The sequence below is a fragment of the Mus musculus genome, chromosome 17 (assembly GCF_000001635.26).
Source record: "Mus musculus strain C57BL/6J chromosome 17, GRCm38.p6 C57BL/6J".
NCBI lineage: Eukaryota > Metazoa > Chordata > Mammalia > Rodentia > Muridae > Mus > Mus musculus.
Window position 1 is genome coordinate 3,386,060 of NC_000083.6, and position 23,622 is coordinate 3,409,681.

At 43.9% G+C, this 23,622-nt stretch overlaps 1 protein-coding gene and 1 long non-coding RNA gene across 8 annotated transcripts in view; one reads left to right on the forward strand and one right to left on the reverse strand.

The window, feature by feature from the left end:
• Tiam2 (T cell lymphoma invasion and metastasis 2) overlaps positions 1-23,622 on the forward strand; it is a 193,085-nt gene that overhangs the window by 59,747 nt on the left and 109,716 nt on the right. Inside the window, exon 1 of one of the 7 annotated variants that reach the window (XM_030249767.1) lies at positions 2,972-3,998. The exons of 5 other annotated variants lie outside the window; for them this stretch is intronic. The gene's annotated coding sequence lies outside the window, so the exon portion shown is untranslated. Of the gene's footprint in view, positions 1-2,971; positions 3,999-11,147; positions 11,286-23,622 lie in introns of those variants that run through there. One more of the 7 variants, NM_011878.2, reaches the window with a different exon arrangement.
• Gm52295 lies at positions 17,305-22,275 on the reverse strand. Its single transcript, XR_003952293.1, has 3 exons — positions 22,164-22,275; positions 19,411-19,657; positions 17,305-17,340 (listed from the first exon to the last, which is right to left on the reverse strand). It is a non-coding gene; the product is annotated as a predicted gene, 52295 (long non-coding RNA).

Genomic DNA, 23,622 nt, shown 5'->3' on the forward strand with positions numbered 1-23,622 from the left:
GATCTACCTCCAAGGGTCCAGAAACCACCAATCCAATGATCTTGCAGCTCTATTTCAGTCACCCTATCTTTTTTTTTTTTTTAAGATTTATTTATTTATTATATGTAAGTACACTGTAGCTGTCTTCAGACACTCCAGAAAAGGGAGTCAGATCTTGTTACAGATGGTTGTGAGCCACCATGTGGTTGCTGGGATTTGAACTCTGGACCTTCGGAAGAGCAGTCGGGTGCCCCTACCCACTGAGCCATCTCACCAGCCCTCAGTCACCCTATCTTAATTTTCTGCTGAATGCTGGTCCTTCCCTGCTAGGTGCTTTGCTTGTTCATCCATTCCTGTATTTGTGTATCAATTTTTTGCCTTTGTTGGAGCTAGAGGTTCTGACTAGTTCATCACCGCCTGGTTCTAGAACCTATATTTATGCATGGTGCATAACAGGCATATGTGTGTGTGTGTCTGTGTGATGTAACCATGTGTCTCCATGTGGGTCAGAGGTCAACCTAAGGAGCTGTCTGTTTAAATTTTTATTGAGACCCTGCCCTGGCTTGCTGACTTAGCTAGGCTCAGTGGCCAATGAGCTCAAGAGCCCACCATGTTTTCACCCCTAGGATCCAGCTCTAGGACTATAGGCTGTGCACACCTGATTTTTTTTTTTTCTTTTTCTTCACACAAACTCTGGGGATTGAACTGTGCTGTGGAATACTGTTCTCTGGACACAGTAGCCATCATTCTCATCAGAACAACTGTGTTACAAAGACCCCTGAGCCCAGCTTTATTGACTGTTGACCTTCCCTTACAGAAGTAAGGAGTGGGGATAGGGAGGGTCACAGAACCTTCACCTGAGACTCCAGCCATCCCCCTAACCCTGTACCTTCTGGTCACTTGTATGGAATTCTGTCCTAATTTCATATGACTTTGGAGTCTTAGGAACTCTGGAAATGTTAGGTTTTGGAGCCTGTGGAAGACTAATTGAAGTGAGAGGACTCCATCAATTACCTGTGGATAAGTCACCATCCACATTGGGGACAGACTTTTGGGTGGTATTGCTGCTTTGGGGGGAGGGTCATCTGTGTTTCTGTGAGTAGTCCCTCACATATATTCCATAAACACACTCAACTGTAGGTTGAAGGTTTTGTGGCTGGGTTGGTGTCCCACTCCTTCCACTGTGTTGAGGCTTTGGCTGGTTACAGAAGATGGCTGGTTCAGACTCCATGTCCCCCATTACTAGGAGTCTTTGCTAGGGTTACTCTTGTAGATTCTTTGGAGTTTCCATTACACTAGGTTTCCACTGTGTCCCTGAAATGCCCCCCCCCAATTCCAGTCTTTTTTTCCAGTCTTTTCTCCCAGTCTTTTCTCCCTTCCTTCCTCTGCCACCTGATTCTTTCTGTTCTCAATGCTACCTGTCCCCAGTCTACCCACAAAAATCTATTTCTCCTTCCCAAGGAGATCTATGCATCCCCATTTAAGCCCATCAAAAAGACCAGAAAGACTTCATCCAGCAATTGATGGGTGCAGATGCAGAGTACCAGTACGAAACAGTAGACAGAGCTTGGGGAATTCTGCAGAGTCAGGGAGGGGAGGATTGGAGGAACCAGAGAGGTCGAGGACTCACCATGAGAACAAGGCCATAATCAGCTGACTGGGACTCATGGGAATGCACAGAGCTAGGGAAACCTTAGGGGTTTGACATAGGTTTTCTGCATATATGTTAGGGCTGACTAGTGTGGGGACAGGACCGAGGACAGGGGAGTAGGGGCTGAGAGGAAACGCATCCCAGGAAATTCGACTCCAGAGACCAGCATCAGGATGCAGATCTGAGTTTATTGCCCAGCCCATAAACTTACATACAGTGTTTGAACTGATCTAAATCCTCGGCCAATCATATCTTGACACACTGCACTCCAATGAAAGCCCTGACTAATGAGGTAACTCAGAAGGAGGGGGAAGAGGACTTCTGTGAAAATGGGGGAAGCAGCTATCGCCCTGGCCTCAGTTCCTTTTTTGCTGTCTCACAGGTGTGCTGGCAGTCAATTTAGAGATCAGGACTCTTCAGGAATCTCAGGAGCCTGTGGTGTCTCCATCTCCCACCTCCTTTCTTCCTCCACAAGGTTGACCTCCACATTCAGCACAGAATAGCTTGACCTTCTTGTGTGAATCCTAACTGGGGGTGGGGGTGGGGGTGGGGGAAGGGTGCCCCTTACTCTTTTGCCTACTGTGGGACCCTTTTCTTCCTACTGGGTTGCCTTTGTCCTACTTTGAGTTGATGTTATGTGCCTGGTTTCATTGTAGCTTGTTATATGATGTTTGGTTGGTGTTCCTGTTCTTTTCTGAGGGGAGATGGGGATTGGGGGTGGGAGGGTTGGACCTGGGGAGAAGGGAGGTGAAGTGGATAGGCTAGGATGAGGGGAGGAAAGGAAACTGGTCAGGATGTAATATATTAGAGAATTAAAAACGCACAATTATTAAACAAACAAACAACAAATAAAACAAAAAACACCACCAAGCCAAAACAAACTCACGTGGTGCATTTAATTTGGATTTATTAACTTATAGAAAAAAAATCCCTGGGAAGGAAGGCTTATGAAGAATTGGTTTTAGATTTTCATTTTTGTCATATAATACTTGCTTATTCTTAGAAAAGAAACTAGTTGTTAAATTAATGAGGTCTGGGGCTACAAGATGGCTCAGTGGGTAAAGGTGCCTGCCACGCAGGCTGACCTGAGTCCCAGGGCTCACATTGGAGAAGAGAACCAGTTCTGCAAGTTGTCTTGCTTGTTCTATGATGCAAGATAACACTTGAACTTGTAAATAAGATAACATTTGAATCTTATGAATATTCATGATACAATCTTCATCTCCATAATGATCCATTCTTAAGGCTTTTTTTTTTTCCCTTCTTTCTTTCTGCACATCTGAGATCTTTGAAACACTCAGAAAGTATCTATTTTGAAATTTAGATTTACCCTGTCTGGCTTTAAAATGGTACATTGTTCAAGTTTAAGTTTTCTTTGACTCAGAGATTTCGAAGTTGTTTCTAGTTTGCTTTAAAAGTTAAAAATGTATTCCTTATTCAATATATGGCAGCAATTTTGGGGGCTTATGCAGCATGTCCCCTGTCACCTCCAGGGCCTCCTCAGATCTAGAGGCAGGAACCTGTAGCCAGTGGGCAGTGTGGCTCCACTGCCCTGTAGTCCTGATGCTGAGGAATTAATTCCCTTGAGCCCGAAGCAGCCTGGCTTGGGAAATACCTCAGAAGGCTGGCCAATGGACTGCAGTCAGAGATCCTGGACACTTTCGTTTGATGGACAGGGATCACACGTGGTTTTACTGTTTGCATATATTCACTGGATAAAATAATGAATTTCTTGATGGTATTTTCTTGTGCATATGTGATCTTTTTGATCGTTTATAGCTCTCCATTAGCCTCTTTTACCTCCTCTCCTCCTGTGGGGACCGTTTCTTCCTCACAAGGAGCTCCCTTCCTATTTGCATAGCTTTAACAAAATGTCTAGATTGCACCTATGAGGAAGCATGTGATGTTTTGTCTTTGGAAGTCTGGTCTTATTTCACTTGACATGGTGATTGCTAGTTCTGTCCATGTTCCCAATAAATGACTTGATTTCATTCTTAAAGCTGAACAAAACTCCACTATAGTATAGGCAGATACCGTGCTTTCATTGATCTTTCTGTCAGTTGCTAGACTCCTAATCTGCTTGCATAGCTTGGCTATGGGAAGAGTACTGTAAATGTGGATGCTTAGGTATCTCCCTCAAGTGCTGCCTGAGGTTCCTCTGGGTGTGTGCTGGGTCACAGGACTGCATCTTTACCGAGCTTGCTCTTCTCTCAACAGGGACTCTTCTGCTTATGGCAGAAAGACTGAGACCACGGCACATGGTCCTCTTTCACCTTTACTTCCACTCCACCATAAACACCCTCTGTAGCTCATTTCTCCCCTAATCATGCATTCACGAGCACGTTTACTGGACATTCACATCATACCAGTAAGTTTTAAAGCAATGATCTTTCTAGCAATAAATGATCTTAACAAGATCTTAGTTATATGTGATTTCCATTCATTTTTAAAGTTTATGAGTATTTCGTCTGCATTTATGTGTAAATGCTATGTGCATGCAATGCCCACAGAGACCAGAAGAAGGCTTTAGATGCCCTGGAATTGTAGTTATTGACAGCTGTGACCCACCCTGTGGGTGGGGAATCAAATATGGGTTCTCCCAGTGCTCTTAACCACTGGGCTATCTCTCCAACTTCCAATTTACATTTGTAGACAAATTTTGAGATAAACAGTTGCTTTTTTTTTTTTTTAAATCACAGGGCAGTGTTGGAGGACAGGCCAGAGGGACTGTAAACTTTGACCCTGGGTGAGTTGGTTAGCTTCCTGGGTACCACAACTGAGGTGCAAACAAAAAGTATATTTGTGTGGGTTTTCAGCATCTTATCTGGGATGCAAATCTTTGGACAAGAAAGCTGCTAACCTCTGTCCTTTCTAGTTTCTGTGCTGGTTTGAAGCCTTTGTGTTTGGTACAACCTGGTAGATTTAGGTCATCTTAGGTCTGCTGGGGAGAAAACTCACCAACCCCGGCAGTATTTCTGAAACTCTCTGGGTTCTTGCATGCAGTGGTTCTACGGGTGCTCATCTCAGTTCCCTCTTGGCTCAGCCCATGTGGTCTGAAGGACTTCACAGGCAACACAGGAAATGCCCTTCTGTGCAAGAAGTGTCCAGAACCTTGTTGTTGTTGTTGTTGTTGTTGGTGGTGGTGGTGGTGGTGGTGGTGGTAGGACCATATCAGAAAAATGGATTTTTTATGCATGTGAGGGATTAGTGTTCAGGAATCTTGTTTGGATAAAGACCACAGCATACTTTTAACTTTTGTTTATTGTTGTTAGGTTTTCATTTCTTATTTTTTTGTTTCAGTTTACCTTCTTTTTAAAAAAATTTTATTAGATATTTTCTTTATTTACATTTCAAATGCTATCCCGTAAGTTCCCTATACCCTCCCACCCACCCTGCTCCCCTACCCACCCACTCCCAATTCTTGGCCCTGGCATTCCCCTGTACTGGGGCATATAAAGTTTGCATTACCAAGGGGCCTGTCTTCCCATTGATGGCCGACTTGGCCATCTTCTGCTACATATGCAGCTAGAGACACAAGCTCAGGGGTACTGGTTAGTTCATATTGTTGTTCCACCTATAGGGTTGCAGGCCCCTTTAACTCCTTGGGTACTTTCTCTAGCTCCTCCATTGGGGGCCCTGTGTTCCATCCAATAGCTGACTGTGAGCATCCACTTCTGTGTTTGCTAGGCCCCAGCATAGCCTCACAAGAGACAGCTATATCAGGGTCCTTTCAGCAAAATCTTGCTGGCATATGCAATAGTGAAAAAATGTTCAGCATCCTTAATCATCAGGGAAATGCAAATCAAAACAACCCTGAGATTGCACCTCACACCAGTCAGAATGGCTAAGATCAAAAATTCAGGTGACAGCAGATGCTGGCAAAGATGTGGAGAAAGAAGAACACTCCTCCATTGTTGGTAGGATTGCAAGCTTGTACAACCAGTCTGGAAATCAGTCTGGCAGTTCCTCAGAAAATTGGACATAGTACTACCAGAGAATCCCACAAACTTCTCCTGGGCATATATCCTGAAGATGTTCCAACCGGTAAGAAGGTCACATGCTCCACTATGTTCATAGCAGCCTTATTTATAATATCCAGAAGCTGGAAAGAACCCAGATGTCCCTCAACAGAGGAATGGATACAGAAAATGTGTTACATTTACACAATGGAGTACTACTCAGCTATTAAAAAGAATGAATTTATGAAATTCCTAGGCAAATGGATGGACCTGGAGGGCATCATCTTGAGTGAGGTAACCCAATCACAAAAGAACTCACATGATATGTACTCACTGATAAGTGGATATTAGCCCAGAAACTTAGAATACCCACGATACAAGATACAATTTGCAAAACACATGAAACTCAAGAAGAAAGAAGACCAAAGTGTGGACACTTTGCCCCTTCTTAGAATTGGGAACAAAACACCCATGGAAGGAGTTACAGAGACAAAGTTTGGAGCTGAGATGAAAGCATGGACCATCTAGAAACTGCCATACAAAGGGATCCATCCCATAATCAGCCTCCAAACACTGACACCGTTGCATACACCAGCAAGATTTTGCTGAAAGGACCCTGATATAGCTGTCTCTAGTGAGGCTATGCCGGGGCCTGGCAAACACAGAAGTGGATGCTCACAGTCAGCTATTGGATGGAACACAGGGCCCCCAATGGAGGAGCTAGAGAAAGTACCCAAGGAGCTAAAGGGGTCTGCAACCCTATAGGTGGAACAACAATATGAATTAACCAGTATCCCCGGACCTTGTGTCTCTAACTGCATATGTATCAGAAGATGGCCTAGTCGGCCGTCATTGGGAAGAGAGGGCCCCTTGGTCTTGCAAACTCCCCCATATGCCTCAGTATGGGGGAATGCCAGGGCCAAGAAGTGGGAGTGGGTGGGTAGGGGAGTGGGGGGGCTTGGAGGACTTTTGGGATATCACTTGAAATGTAAATGAAGAAAATACCTAATTAAGAAAAAGAAAGAAAAAAAATTATAGATTTTCTTGACTTTTTTTTTGTTTTTTGTTTTGTTTTGTTTGTTTGTTTGTTTGTTTGTTTGTTTGAGACAGGGTTTCTTTGTGTAGCCCTGGCTGTCCTGGAACTCACTCTGTAGACCAGGCTGGCCTCGAACTCAGAAATTTGCCTGCCTCTGCCTCCCAGGTGCTGGGATTAAAGGCGTGCGCCACCACTATCCAGCTTTTCTTGACCTTTTAAAAAATTACTTAGTATATTTAGTTTTGTTCTCATTTGTGGTGGGTGTTACTCTTCCCCACCCCATTTTATGAAGAAACAAATAGAGTTTAGAGAGTATTAATATTAGTCAAGTGAGTTGCTGACCTGGGAGCTGAGATATTTTCATTATCTTTACATTTTATTTTTTTTATTGTTATTTGTGTGATAGTAGTACATATGTGTTTGTATAAATTATTTTGATCTTTTTTCATGGCTGAATATCAAATCCAATGTTTGGTGCATGCTAACAAACACTTATCACCAAGTCCTCAACGTTTAAAAATAAATGATTATTTGACAATGTTACCCTTGCACATAATATATTCTGGTCGCACTTCTTACTGGCACCCCTCTTATCCCCACCCACACTCTTCTTCCTATCACATCCGGATTCGATTCTGATGTCTTTTTATTGCAGCTTTGCTTTTGCTCTGTGACTCTCTGAGGTTAGTCAGAGGGCAGCCTGGATGGGTGTGGCTATGGAGCTGTCCATTAGAGTATGGGTATCCGCAGTGGCTACATTACTGAACACAGTGACTTCCTCTCCCTCCGCAACTTGCCATTGCCAATAGCTCCTCTGAACAGTCTGTTTCCCATGATCCTCTTGTCTGTGGCTGACTCTTGATGGACCTAGTCTCATACAGATCCTGTGTAGGCACCTGCAGCTCCCCACAGTATCTGAGGACTTATAACTGCTATGGCCAGGCTTCATAGCTGTCCTCTTTGTCTTCTGGCTTTTTGTCCTTCCTGTCTACTCTCCCATGACCAGATTTCAATTTATTCTAGAGGAATTTCTCCATCATTTTATTATTTTACACCTTCCATCTCCTCTCCAATAAATGCAGAAACCCTCATGAACACGCCTTTGTGAGCATGTGTGCTCCCACCATGTAGAATATTCATAGTCTTGATTACAATCAGAGGAAAAGTTTTGTTTAGTCTTGACTAGGCATTTGAGTAAAACAGTGTTTTTCATGGACTGACATGTGTGAACACGTATGCCATTTACTCCCACCTTTTATTAAGAAAATTTGCAATTTTTTTCTGAGTATAACAACATCCAAAAAGCTATATAGTGAGAACCCCTTCAAATTAAATTTAATTTCATTCTATGCCACTTAAATTCTATGATTGTTAGCACTTGTATGGTATTTGCCTTTAACTATATGCTTTTGTATTATATGCTTCTGAAGTGAACACTTCCCAAGTAGCAATTTACATGTTTCTCAGGGATCTTTGCCAAGGAGTTTAATTTTAGATGCCCGTTAACACATATGCCCCGTTACACCAGCTTGTAATGGAACTGCAAAAAGATGAAGCCTGGCTTTCTGGTTTAAAAATATTCTGAGTTTTGGAATTTTGAGATGAAGATCTCAGTTGAGAGTGTTTTATTGAAGCTTCCATGTCTAAGAAGCTTGAAAAGCTCTCTTATGTCACTCTAAACTACAGCAACCTGGTACATACTAAGGTTACTAGAGTGACTTCAACAATAATCACAAGTCCACTCAAAAAACATCAGACCGTAGCTGGCAGGGATTTGTTGTCATAGCTCGTTCTGACATAATGGGATCTACTTACAAAACGTATGGTGAGATCAGAATTACCTTCAAATCTAGAAGCAGGAACAATCTATGGATGCTCACGTGATTCCAAACAAGCAAAATTGTGCTGATAGGGTGTCTCCTCTTGGCTGCTTCTGGGTTTCTACCTACTGGCAGAATTTCTCCCTGTGTGTATCTAGGAGTCTTCTCCAGTATCAGAGTTACATGGGTCACTTTTTATTTGCTTGTTTTAATTTTGTGTATGTATGTGGCATATGCACATGCATGTATCTGTGAGATACAGTCTGGAGGCCAGACATTGACTTCTAGCTATCTTTTCTATCTCTTTGAGACAAGGTCTCTCATGGAATTTGGAGTTTCTCATTTTGGCTAGACTGACTATCCAGTGGACCCTCAGATCCACCCATCTCCTCTCATTCCAGCCCTGGGTTCCAGGCAGACCTGGTCACACCCAGCTTTTATGTGTGAGCCAGGGATGGAACTTAGGTCCCTCTGTGTATGCCCTTTGTCCACCGAACCACCCCTTCTCCTCCCTGCTCATGTTTTTTTAAAAAGTAACAGTGGAGATGCTGCTAGGCTTAAGGGAATTGGAGGTCATTGAGGTGGCAGTATTCTTAGTCCTTTGGTATTTACCTAGGGCCTTTCAAAAATACATCTTTGGGGAATTCCCAAGTTTTGTGTTCTGTGACTTGGCTTCCATGGCAACCTTCTTATTCAGCCAGAGGATGTGGTTATTTTGGGGGTGTGCCTTTGCTTGGACTTGTGCTGACCAGCTCTGTCACCTAGTCACTTCATTTTGACCTCGGCTATCTGTCATTTATCTTTGAGATAGAATCACACTCTGTAGCCCAGGCTACCCTTCAGCTCCTGACAACAATTTTTACCTCAGCCTCCCAGGTGCTAGGTACATGCAGGCATAGGTCATCATGTTAGGCTAAGGCATCTATGTTTAAATCTGTACCCGGTGGTGCTGAGTTGAGTGACTTTTAGACCCACTCCATTGGTATTAAAAGTTTTTGGCTCTGTGTTAATTAAAAAAAAAATTGTGGCAGTTCTATTTGCTTTGTAAATGTTAGACTGATGACTTTCTGCAGTTTTTTTTTTTTTCCAGTTGAGGTCATGAAGCATCTCAAGTGTGTGTCACACTATGTAAAATATTGTTCTCAATGTGGGTTCATATGTGTGAATGTATACATGTCAACAAGATATGTCTTAAAATCCAAATAGGGAATTACAAGTTTATCTAACTATAGTAGAATCTGGTCCTTAATAACTCACCAATGGCATATTTAGCTCAGTTCACTTTTTAAAAAATTATTGGATATGTGCACTTATGCCACAGTGTGTGTATGGTCAGTGACAGATATCGGTGTCAGTTTGTCCTTCTACCTTGCTGAGGTAGGTGCTGGGTACTGCAGTCTAGCCAGCTTGAGAGCTTTCCGGAGATTTCTTCCTGTCTCAATGTAGAAGTACCAGGATTACAGATGTACCCCACTGTATCTGGCCATTTTATGTGGCTTCCAGGGTTCATGATGTTTGTACCAGCAAGAAAGTTAATTCACTGAGCCATCTGAAGGACTTCTGTCACATTTTAAAATTAAGAATGTTACCATTATAAAGCTCTTGCCACATGTTCAGGATGGTTCAGGATGGGTTGAGTGTGTGTGTGTGTGTGTGTGTGTGTGTGTGTGTGTGTGTGTGTGTATTTATATGTCTGAAAATGTAGGACTTTTGGTCATTCTGTGGAATATAAACACATAAATTTAAGCATGACAACAGAAATGTAATTTGATTCTATTCATCATAAAACAACAACAACAAAAATCTAGTATAGAAATAACCTAGGGGCTGGAGAGATGGCTCAGAGGTTAAGAGCACTGGCTGCTTCTCCAGAGGTCCTGAGTTCAATTCCCAGCAACCACATGGTGGCTCACAACCATCGGTAATGGGATCTGGTTTCTTCTTCTGGTATGCAGGTATACATACAGGCAGAACACTGTATCCATAGTAAATAAAAAAATCTTTTTAAAAAATGACTTGAAAAAAATCTTGTATATTTTTAACATCTTTCATCAATGGTTACAGTGAGACTTCAAAATACTCTGCCTCTGTTGTATAGCCTTAATTTACAGTAATGTAATACATACTCTGGATAAAATGGCTCCGCATTTAGTTTCCAAGGACTTTGAGTGTAAGACTCTGTTGTGCTAACTTAAGGGGGGTGGGAAGCCCGATTCCAACAAGGAACACAGAATGAGGGTATACTCGATATTCTGCAAACCATGGCAGCATTTCCTGGGGCTGTTCTAAAGGCAGTTCTGACCATAACATTCCATCTGTGGTTTTCACTGCTTCCCCAAACACAAGGATGATAGGTGTGTATTCTCAGTGCTACAGGGCTTTATAAATGACGCCAGGGCAGCCCTGGTGAGTAGGGCTTTATTCTGTAACCCTTGGAGCCAGACTCCTATGGAACTTCGGTGGTCATGGTGGATTGCTGGCCCAACAAGAGCCTAGTCATGGGCAGCCCCGTGTCTCTGAGGCGAGCATGGTGGCAGGCTGTCCCGGGTAATCACTCCAGGCAGCCCATGGAAAAACCGCTTTTTGGTTAAGTCTGCCTCATAGCGTTCCATCAATGGAAAAAATTGAACATGATGAGGGTGTGTAACGAGCAGACAGAAATATATCCAGCATTGCACAGGATCCGTTTTTAGCTCTCAACGGCTGAGCAGTCGAAGTGTTAGACACCATTTCCTGGCTCGCAGGGCAAAAGGAAGACAGAACATAGCTTCTAGCTGGGTGAAACTTTGTTAACCAAAAGCTCCTGAGAACAACTGGCCAAAGCCACCATTCTGACCAAGGTAAGGTAATAAAAATGTCTATCCTTGTGGGTTGAGACTTAATTTATCTGGGAAGATAGGTTTTTCTGAAAGCTTTCCTCGGCAGCATGGGGCTTTGTCTCACGTTAGTTTATCCTCAGCAGGAGTTACTGAACAGAATGGAATTATTATCTCAAAGTTTAGTGTATATGTGATTTCAAACACCTCGAGGTGACGTATTACAGTTGCTTTAGAATATTTTATGAATTGAAAATTCTCCAGGCTGATTCATATGGACTGTCTGCTCCCCGCCCCCCCCCCCCCCCCAAGCTACCTGAAGAAAGTGCCATGTCTCAGTCTGATTGTGTTAAAATGTGAGTGGCTGGTGCTTAGCTTTCCGGTCAATTTCTTTCAGGGTGGAATGGGAAATTGATATGTGACTGAGATTGTATATTTATTGTTTCCTGGTTATTCTACCAAATGCAGCTTTCAGCCGAGTAAGTGTTTATTTTCTGCCTTCCAATTTGCTGTTCACTGTTATTTGTCCTTAGGCTTGTCTTGAGCTTTTGGGGAGGGGGGTGGGTGGGGAGAAACATTGTAGCTTTGGGTAAGAGGCCCTCAGTTTAAGCAGACTGAGGGATCTGGGTGGTGACATTCATTAGAGCCTGAACTCCAAGCACACGCTGTCCCAACTGAGGGCGTGTGCCGACAGCAGGAGAGAGAAACCCTAGACTGGGTCCCTCTTGCTTGGTCGGTCATTCATTTGGCCCAGCATGTAATTCTCAGAAAATTGGTGGGTGGAGAGAGTGAAAATAGGAAGGTCTTTTGAAGTCATAACTTGGAAGTGTATTTTTAGGCTATCTGGAGAGTTAAGGGATCGTCTGCATGGCTGCTGGAGGGTTTCCTGGTGTGTTTTAGCCTTTCACTGTGGCCTTAAGTCAGGGCTAGGGATTCTGGCAATCTGTTTCCTTTCACTATAAAGATGCTATGGCAACTGGGATCGTGCAGTGAAAGTTCATTTTTAGCTGTAGGAAGATGTCTCCCCATGGGTGTGGTAGGCACCCTCAGTCCATCCTGTCCTTTATAGAAACGTCTTTGGGAGGGTGGAGGCGTCCGGGTGAAGTTCAGGTCAGTTCTACCCACAGAATAATGGGTCATATTGTTGATTCCTTTTAAATTCAGAAGTGTTGCTGGGACAGAGAGAGAGAGGGGACAGTTCAGAGTGGGAATTCTCGGCCTCTCTCTGCTGAGTTGGACACTTGGCACTGGTTTTTGTTTTCATGGGCTCACAGGCTGATGCAGAACCCGGTGACTCAGGTCCACAACACCAGCTTAGATGGTGTTACAAATACATTCAGATTAAACCACCAGTACTGGTTACAAAGCCTTCTTAGGCCATACTTAGGGGGCATAGTCAAGGGGGAGGCTCAGGGTCCTTGGGGCGAGATTGTCCTTCCAATGTGACCCCACTCATACTCCATCAGACGGAAGATGCTTCTTGATGGACTGAGTTTGTGCTGAGTAGAGCCACACTCACTCTGCAGTTAGTACGAGGTCTCCACAGCTCCTTTGAGACATAAATATGGAAAGAATGAATGAACCCCGAATTATACTCCTTAAGTAAACCCAGGCACTTTCTCAGATCTGGGTAGACGTCCAGGTTTGCTCTGCTCTGTAGAAGTCACTTACATGGTGATAAGAACGGGAGTTAGTGTGATCTTGTGCCTCAATTGCTAGATGTCTTAGAAAATCATTTCCCATTCACAAACATTCAGAGCCGAGGTCATTTTGGACATATTTTTACTTTTAGAGAAAAAGCATCTTTCTCTGTTGGAGCGAAGAGTGTCTTAGATACAGGCCAAGAAAGTGATGGCTTTGTGGGAGAGGTATGGGTTTTGGATAGAACAGATTGAAAGAAATCATCACTACTGAAGAAAATAAAAGTAGTGAGTATATGAAATCCATGGAGCTGATAATTGCATTTGAATAGCAGTGGAGGCCAGTCCTGGTATTACTCAGTCTTGCTTAGTGAGTTATAGATCCCCGAGAATTCTGTCTTGGTATAGTTGTATTTTTTTTTTTTTTTTTTTTTTGTAGTTCTGGGGTTAGAATCTAGGATGTCTTGCATAGCAGGCAGGTGCTCTACTGGTGATACACACACACACACACACACACACACCCCTTCCAGATTTTCTTAAAACAGTTAATATTTATTGGGAAGATTCAACTGTGTGCCCGAATCTGATTTATGATGTTCCTCTAAGCGCCCCCCCCCCCCTTTTCTGGATCTTGTTATTTCATTTGTTTTTTTTTTTTTCGAGACAGGGTCTTCTATGTAGCCCTGGCTATTCTGAACTTTACTAGGTAGACCAGGCTGGTCCTGAGCTCTGCCTCTACTTTCTGGGTGCCAGAATTAAAGGTGTGGATGAAGTTAGTGTTGACCAGAACCTGGCTTCCCTAGCTCTTTAAAGTCCATATCTGTGGAAAGAGAGCTGAATAATGAATCTTAGAGCACTGAAAATCCACAGCCTTGAAGTAGTATGTCCAAAGTGACAGGGAGAGTTATTTGCCTAGAGAAATAGAAGGAGTTAGGGTATCCTTAGAGGGAAGCTGAGATAGGTCTCCAGATACCTTGTTAATTCTATTCTCACAGTATTTAAAAATTGGGAATACTTTGGTATATCTATATCTGTATGCCATTACTAAGTTAATAAAGACCCATATGTACATGTGTGTATGTACATGCACATATTTCACATGTGCGCATAGATCCGCCTCTGTCTTTGCTACATTCCTCTTCTTTTCCTGCTCTGTCACCTTCTTTCCTCTTCTTTTCCTGCTCTGTCACCTTCTTTCCTCTTCTTTTCCTGCTCTGTCACCTTCTTTCCTCTTCTTTTCCTGCTCTGTCACCTTCTTTCCTCTTCTTTTCCTGCTCTGTCACCTTCTTTCCTCCTCTTTTCCTGCTCTGTCACCTTCTTTCCATCTCTTCACAAATCTTATCAGCTCAGACAGATTTAAACATCTATGTAGAGGGAGGATTTTTGCCTTGTTATTGTTTAATACAGTTCAAAGCTCCATTTAAACCATGACCTCCTCATCTTGGTACTGTTGCTACAGAGAATTTCCGGCTTGCCGGGCTTAGCCCAGCCTACTCGATAAAGCACTAGTGATTGGCATTCTTGTACCAGTCAATTCCCTCTTAGTCTTTAATTAAGAGACGAGCTTTTTCTTTCTTTGCATTGTTACATTCTTTGACCCTAGATCCATAAAGAACACAGATTTGGTTTTGCTCAGTGTTTTTAAGTTCCAAGAAATCTAAGAGATGACACAAGAAGACAGGCCGTAGGCAGCCTTGCTGTTGAGCAGGTTTTTCTCACAGAAACAGATTCAGTTTTGCTGTAGTAAGAAAACCCTCATATCTTCAAGAATTCAGACAATTCAGAAAGAGGAGCTCTAGGGCCTGCATGATGTAATTTCTAGGTCCCACTTCCCACAATACCAGATATTGGCAAGTGACATTTCAACATGAATTTTGGAGGGGACAAAATTGTCAAGCTTTATTTGGAAGAGTGCCCTGCGGTATGAGCCAGCATCAGGATATTAGTTGCGTTTCTCCAGGGTGAATTTAAGACTTCAAGGCTCTTATAAACTCTGGAGACCAGAAGTCTGGGGTCATAATACAGCAGGGCCATTCGACCTCTGAGATGCTGGAAGGAAGCCTTCCTTGATTATTTTAGCATCTGGTGGAGGCTGCTAACTCTTGGTGCCCTTGGTTTGTAGTTACACGACTGATCTCTGCCCGTGCTCTGAGGTCTCATTCTGACAGAGTGGTTAGGTTCTGGTTAGTCCTTGGCCTGGCAGATGCGTTATGGTAAGGGCTAACAAACACAGCGATGGCCTGAGGTATTGCTAGGTACTTGGAGATGGACAAAGTTTACCTATGAAGTGGTGGACAGGGTTATCACTTACACTCCAGCAAAGGGATGTGGCTCTTGTTAGAGGTGGCATCCAATAGCATGGAGTTCTCAGGGCTTCACTGAAGGCTGAGCAATCCTGGGTATCTTTAGGTCAATCCTGGGGAATAGTTCTCATCCAGCTTGTGTGCTGGGCATGACACACGTCCCTGGCTTAGAGTTTCCAGGATGGAGCAGGAAGGGAGGAGGCAGGTGGGGTAAGCTCAGTGCTAAAGTCCATAAGATGGAAAATGGTGGAAAGAAACACTCCTGGAGAGAGAACACACTGCTTCCAGGCTCTCTGGGTCTACCACTAGCAGGTGGAAAGGCACTTAACAGATGGACGAGCAGGAATCCCATAGGCATTTAAATGCAGACTGCATGCCAAAGGAAGCCAAGGACCTCTAACACTGGTGATGGAGGCACGCTGTTCACAAAGCTCCACACCCTCTCTTACCTCTTTACACCATGACCCTGCTTTGTTTCCTTCTTCCTTCACAGGGAGGAGTGGCATGTCTGTACAGCTAGCTTACCTTTCTTGACTGCAGATTCAAGTATCCAATTACCTTCCTAACACTGTCATGTCAATGTCCGGTGGACCTGGCTTTTCTAGCATTGAATCCCCAGTCTTTCACGTTAACTTTCTTCTGCTGTGACAAGATCCTGAGAAGATGGATTGTCATAGAGGACAGGTATTTGTGGGTCATGACTTAAACAGCTTAAGTCTGTTTGGCTGTTGTTTGGGGGCCTGCCATGAGGCAGAAAGTATATCATGACAGATAGCCTGCCTTGTGGCAACCAGGAAGAAAACAGAGGAAGAGCTTGGCCTCTGCCTCACGAGTGCTGGATTACAGATCCACACTCAGCCCTTTGTGGGTATTTGAGACCAAAGCCATAGCATCTTCTCCTAGCCTGTTCTACTCTACCTGGCCTTTCCCTCAGTTACTTAGACTGAGAATCTTAGAGTTGCCATAGCATCTCTCGCTGCACACTTCTCTCCATGGAGGTTCCTCTGGGCTCTTCTCTTACTGTGTTCAGTGTCTGCCCACTCCTCAGCTCCCCCTCAGTTGAGCCCTAACCTCTCTCACATGAATCACGGCACTGGCTTAGCACATCTGTCTGCCTCTGCTTTCCTTGGCCATCCAGGTGCATAAAGCAGCCATGCGGATCACCGTTTGCCCCATGTAGAGTCCTTTGTAGCAACCCCCAGTGTCAATGTTAAAAGCCCCAGTCCTTTGGATGTCTCTCCTGGCTGTACCCTAGTCTCCTCATCCCAAATTACTTCTGCTGCACTGCTCCTCAGCCTCTTGGCCCCAGACACACTCACATACCCACCCATCTCTCATCTCCTCTGGGTTTTGCACTTTCTGTCAGTTGGAATGCTCTTTGGGGACCCTCATGGTTCTAATGTTCTAACTAATGTTTCCTTTAGGGAAGGGACAGAGATCACATCCACTCTGAAAGAGGAACCTCGAAGTTAAATGCACATTTTAAAGAAGATGTGGAGTAATTTCAGATTTAAAAAAAAAAAAAAACAGATGTTGTAGAATTTTAAACTGTTTCAATGCAGCACTATGTTAATTATTTGTTTTGTTGCTATGACAACACATCCCATACAAGCAACTTAAGGAAGAAAGGGTTTACGTGGCTCACAGTTTGACCATGGTCCATTGTGATAGGGAACTCAGGGCAGCAGGAGCATGAAGAAGCTGGTCACTGGTACTGCAGTCAGGAAGCAGAGAGCGGTGAATTCTGTTGTCCAGCTGGCCTTATTGTTCATCCTACCAACGGCAGTTAAAGTGAGTCCTCCCACGTCAGTTAAACCTAATCCAGCCGACCTCTCAGAGACATGCACCGAGGCTGGTCTCCTAGGCTATTCTAGATCCTGTAAACTTAGCAGTTAGTGTTAAAAGTGATTAGAAAGATCCTGGTTTGATTTTTACTTTTTTTCCCCCTTTGACCTCTTAGTGATTTTGACTTAGCCATTCAACCCCTGTCTTAGTCAAAGTTTCTATTCCTGCACAAAGCATCATGACCAAGAAACAAGTTGGGGAGGAAAGGGTTTATTCAGCTTACATTTCCACGTTGCTGTTCATCACCAAAGGAAGTCAGGACTGGAACTCAAGCAGGTCAGGAAGCAGGAGCTGATGCAGAGGCCATGGAGGGATGTTACTTACTGGCTTGCTTCCCCGGCTTGCTCAGCTTGCTCTCTTATAGAACCCAAGCCTACCAGATCAGGGATGGCACCACCCACAATGAACCCTTCCACCCTTGATCACTAATTGAGAAACTGCCTTACAGCTGGATCTCATGGAGGCATTTTCTCAAGGTTGGTTCCTTTCTCTGTGATAACTCCAGCTTGTGTCAAGTTGACACACAAAACTGGGCAGTACACCTGGAGACTTAGTTCCTTTTTCTATGAGGCAGGGGTAATTGTGCAAGTTATCAATCATGGCCTCCACTTCTCAGGGATCTTCTGCACACAGCAGCTTTCAGAACTTGCTAAATTGGTCCCATCCCCCCCATGCACCCATAGACTTTGAGTTCCAAAGCATTTAAATTCCTGTGCAATTAAAAAATGTTAAGTTAAATACTTTTTTTCCCTCTTGAGTCAGAGTCTCAAGAATCCCAGGCCACCTTGTAAACAGGCGCTCGACGATGACTTTGAACCCCTGACCTTCCTATTTCTACCTCCCAAGTGCTGGGATTACAGAGGTGTTTTGCCATGCCTAGCTGAACCAGGAAAGTTTAAGCTTTAACGGGACCTGCTGGTCCCATTCAATTTGTCCCCTAAAGTTTTAATAAGTTGTTAGGTAAAATCTAAACAGGTTTGTGTGTAACCACACACATGAGTTAAGAGAAGTTTCATCAGTGACTAGTTTGATTTTTACCGGTGGGCCCAAGGGTACCTTCGGATCAGAACAGAGTATAAGTGGACCCTGGTAGAGGGCCATGTGGTCAGCTAAAGTAGAATAGTCACACGTTTATGAGGGTGGGGGACACACCTCTTTACACGAAGTGGGGGAAATGTGTGCGCGTTCAATTTTTTAGGTTCAAATGGAGCAGTGTATGATACAGAAAGGTTTGTGCCAAGAATAACTTGGTAGAATCACTGTAGCATATTTTGGTTGTAAAATGTGATTGCTTCCAATTTCCTGAGGTGTGTGTCTCATTCGTGGGTCTCCCCAGTCAGAGACAAAGATGCCAACCCCGGCAGCCCTGTAGCCCAAGACCCCAGGCTGCCTGTGTTATGGTGTGAAGCTTGGGTGCCACTTGCAGAAACCCAGGCTTGCTTCTGTGGGATGGCTCAAGCACGGTTCATAAAGAGGCTATTTAAAAGTCACGCTGACAGTTTTGATTCTGGTACTCGTAAGTTGCAGAGGAAAGGGCCATTTGAAAGCCATTATTTAGAATTTATCTGGTTGTGGTGCTCACCCCTGGTCACCATGAGGTCTTGGAGGACTGGAATGTAGGGAAAATTTGAATGATATTGAAGGAGACCAAGCGGAAAAGGTGAAGCAGGAGAGAACATTAGCACATTAAACAAGCAAGCAAACAAACAAACAAACCCAGAGGTGGAGGATCGGGGAGGTCAGCTTGTGGAGCACTTGCCTTCTAAGCAGTGGGACCTGTGTTTAATCTCAAGAACCCGTGTTCAAAAGCAAAAACATCAATAGCAAAAGCAGTGCAGTGCGGTACGTGTGGGTAATCTCAGTGCTGGAGAGGCCGAGATAAATGGACCCCTAGGACTCCTTAACTAACCAACCTGGCCTACTCAGCTAGATCTAGGCCAATGGAAGAGACTCTGTCTCAATGAAAAGAAGCCCGAAGCTGTCTGAGGTATAGCAGCCGAGCTCCTCTGGCCTTTGCATACAACATAAAACACATGCATGCTCACCCACACAGACAAGTGTGCTTCCATACAGACAGAAAGACACATATACACACACGCAAGCAGGCACGCATCACCAGCAGCAACAACAACAACAAATGACACTTTCAAGTGCCTGGCTAAAAAACTTATGAGACACATTTTGACTTTTCTTAACGGAAGGTATTTTCTTTCTCACTATTGGGGCCATTTCATTCTAAACTATATGGATTCTGTAATTTTGCTTCAAAGGATTTTTGTCCTCAAACCCCTGAAATATTTTTCCGTTCCCATAATGGTTTGGCTGTAGCCAGCCACTCGATTTTCTTGGCATTTCACATACCAGCAATATTTGTGGGATGTGGTCTCTGCGCTGTTGGAGTTGTGCGCTCTCCAGTGCTTCTCCTCGTGGCACATGTTTGTAACCCACCTCACATCGTACACAGGCTGACAGTCTCTGGGAAGAGGGGATCTCGTTGTACAGCTTTGGTTTTCCTTGAAGCACTTTGTCAGAGAGCTGGGAGGTCTCCAAACCGTTCCTACTGACTTGCTGAGTGGAGCAATTGAGTTCTTTCCAGTTCCTCAAGTTTCTGTCAAGACCAAGAACATGTCTTTTCCTGTCAATGCCACCCAGTAGGGGGACCCTAAGTGTCTCTGAATGGGTCACTTCACATATATCTGGGCTGGGGTGGTGACTTGACCTCTAAGGCTCCCCCAGCTGCCTCTTACTCTTTGCTTCCTCCTTCCTCATTTGCTGTTTTTTCCTCCCCAACTGTGTCATGGACACTCAGGCACTAAGCAAGCTGGGGTCCTTCTCCTTTTTGCTGTTGCTTCTTCAGCCACGTATGGACCCAGGACACACAGACTCCACTGTGTTTGGACTTGCTATTCTGCAGTTCCCTGTCATCCTTTCCATTCTCTCCATCCTTCCTTTCCTTAGCTGTCAGAATCCCACTCATCCTCTTGAGTCCCTTCCTCACAAGGCCTTTCCAACTTCTTAAGAATTTGAATATGCATTTACAGTTTCTCAGAAGTTAGAACACAAAGGAATGAGAGCTATAGGCTTAACGTGTAGAACTCTCAATGATTGATGGCCCTTTCTTGTCTGGCTCTGAGTCCGGAGCCCAGGTGTTTGTTTTGGATGATGATTTTCTGAGTTTTTGCAGAGTGCTTACTTTGGTTGATCTTAAGTCTTCTTAGTAGTACCATGGGACAATTATTCACGATTGTCAACTTAATTAAGGAATATGTAGGAGTTTAGGGACAGATCATGGGGATTCTGGCCTCATTTAAATAGATTACTGAGTGATTATAGGATTCTCTCTCTCTCTCTCTCTCTCTCTCTCTCTCTCTCTCTCTCTCTCTCTCTCTCTGCCCAGTCACTTGGGGTGCATTCTTGTAGGGCTAATGTCTTACCATAGCCCCTTCTCCAAGTGTTCTTTGCTGGCCACCATACATCAGAAGAGCCTGGTAGACACCAGCTCCTATCACCATGCTGAACTCCATGGCTACAGACCCAAAAGCACATAGCCACGTGACATAGACCCTCTGAAATCATGGGTAGAATAATTCCTCTTTGTTTGTTTGTTGTTGTTGTTGTTGTTTTGATAATTCTTCAGATACTACATTATAACAAATATATGTACCATTCTGATGAAAATACTAGGTTAATGACATAGTTTTTAAAAAGGTGTTTGGAATCACCAGTCAAAAAGACACACCTATACATCACAACCCAGTATACAAACAAGCACCCAGGCACATTGTTTCAAGCAGTGGTTTTACCTTTACACACTCTAGCATTGTTTGTTCTTCTAATCTTATTTCCTCTCTACTCTTTGCTGGGGTTGACTCGTTATGGGGTCTTGTTGACCCACGAATGGGCTGAGACCCTAGTTTGAACAGCAGTTCTGTGTGCTATGCTTGCTGGTGTTAGGGTTTCTTACAAGGCAGGTGTGAGTTCTGAGACCACCCCTCAAGTGATAAATGGGATTAACTAAGGTGGTGAAGTGTGCCCCAGAGCTTGGCCATTGTCCTTTTGGAATTTATGACTTTCCCCCTGTTGAATGTCAGCCATGCTTGTCCACTGAGCTCAGGCTCCTGGGGCATTCAGTAGGGCCAGTGACTGATTTCTTTCATCTGTTAATTGGCCCCCACTGCATTGAAAGAAAACTGGAGGTTCTTAGCATAGAGGCCCGGGGCAGCAGCTTGCTTCCTGCCCACTCTGTAAAGATTACAAATTCCTGCAGAGACCAGATGTTCTTTTGCCTGCCTCTTTACCAGAGTGAGTTCAGTAGTTTTAGAATTAGAGATTCATTCTCTCAAGTCCTGGTATTCAGTTCTTGCATTCCAACGGTGGTTCATTGACAAAATGGGGTTTGGATGGTATTGACAGAGTTTAAGTCTGGATCCCTTATAGTGCTGAATAGTGTTATTTTACACAAATATGTCCCTTTCCTGTGGCTCTGTAGTCACATGTGGAAAGTAAGACGTTAAGACTGGTTTCCTTAGCCTCTCACTGTGGACACACTGGACTAGATACTGACTTGTGGGGAGCTGGTATGTTATCTGATGTTGAGTGATGTCTCTGACTTCTCTGATACTTATCTGTCTCTAAGGCCTATAGTCTCCATAAGACATTAATAGTTTAAGGCATTAATAGTTGTTCAGTGTGTTACTGAATTATTCATTTCATCTTTGCAATCACAAGGGTCTAATTATTCAAGTGTTTGGCTTAGAGCACTGTATTCTTGGGCATTTGATACCTATTGCAAATTACATTTTATCTGCTGTGATTTTGTGGAGGGGGTGTTGACAAAAATCAGACACACCAATAGTACAACTTAGAAAGTTACAAATTTGTATGTAAATATAGATGATGTTCAATGGCTCATAATCAATGGCAGATCCGAAAAGATAGATCACAAAATATTTGACATCACACTATAAAAAATTAATAGTTTACAGCTGATGGTATTCATATTTTTTAGGTATTTTCATATAAATTTCCATACCTGACTCTCCCTCCGTGCCAGATAATTTTATTTTTACTTTACAAATGGGGAAAAACAAAATCTATAAAGGATAAGTACCTACCCCCAACGTCCTATGTGCCATACCAGATGCAAGTTAAGCTGTCACTCAAGTTCTCTGACACAAACCAGACCAAATTCTGATCATTGTCTTCTGAGTGGCTGCAATATCTCTGGGGCCTGATCAAAATAAAAAGATGTCAGCAGACCCCATGGTGGCCAGTGACGGTGACCCTCTATCTTATCTGGCTCTTGGCTCTGACTGAGGGATTCACCACCGACTGTGGGGAGCCTAGCTCAGCCTTCTAATCTCTATGAAACTATGGAGCCTGCTGGTCTTTGTGGGAGACATCGGGTTTTACTGTCTCACTCAACCAGAAATCTGCCTTTGTTCAGTGATCCTGACTATTATGATCTTGAATGCCGAGCAGCTTCAGAAGGACCACACCAGGCCAAACAGTTCCATGTGAGGCTTATTGGGAGAGAGGGGCAAGGTGGCTGTGGAAAGAGAAGCAGGGAAGAGAGAGGGAGAGAGAGATTGGGGGCGGTTCTTTACATATGGGTGATGATATAACACAGGTAAAGGTGGGAGATGAGCCAAGTGGATTCTGGGAATATGGTGGCTGTTGCCTTGGTTTTGGAGGTGCTGATACCAACAGTGACCCTAGTTCTGCTTGCCCCATCATTCAGTCTCAAGCCTCCTTATAGCTAGTTCCTCAGCCCCATCTGCCTATCTGCTGGCTTCTTCCTTCACTCCATCTCGCTCAATTCAGCCCCAGGTCCAAGTTTTGTTTTGTTTCTTTGTCTTGTTTCCTGTTCTAAGTCCTGCACTCCTTTGAAAGAAGAGACTTTAGCCATCAGTGTACCTCATTCTGAAGGCAAATGATGACTAGGTAAATCTTAAATTTCCCCCATGTGTGATGGTTTGTATATGCTCAGCCCGGGAAGTGGCACTATTAGAAGGTGTGGCCCTGTTGGAGTAGGTGTGTCACTGTGGGCATAGGCTTTAAAACCCTCACCCTAGCAGACTGGAAGACAGTATTCTGCTAGCAGCCTTCAGATGAAGATGTAGAACTCACAGTTCCTCCTACACCATGCCTGCTGGATGCTTCCATGTTCCTGCCTTGATGATAATGGACTGAACCTCTGAACCTGTAAGCCAGCCCCAATTAAATGTCCTTTATAAGACTTGCCTTGTCCATGGTGTCTTTTCATAGCAGTAAAACCCTAACTAAGACAGAAGTTGGTCCCAGGGACTAGGGTATTGCTGTGATAGGCCTGACAATGCTAATGCTTTTGTTTGGAGGAACGTGGATTTTGGGACTTTGGAAAGCAGTGGAATGCTTTAAGTTGGGCTTAATGGGCTATCCCAGTAGGAATATGGAAGACTTTATTGCTGAGTATGATTTGAGCTGTGCAGACTTAGCCCAAGAGATTTCAGTGGAGGAGAATTTCAGAATGTGGCCTAGGGACTGTTTTTGTGGTATTTTGGTGAAATTTTGATGGCCCTGTCTATTAAGTTG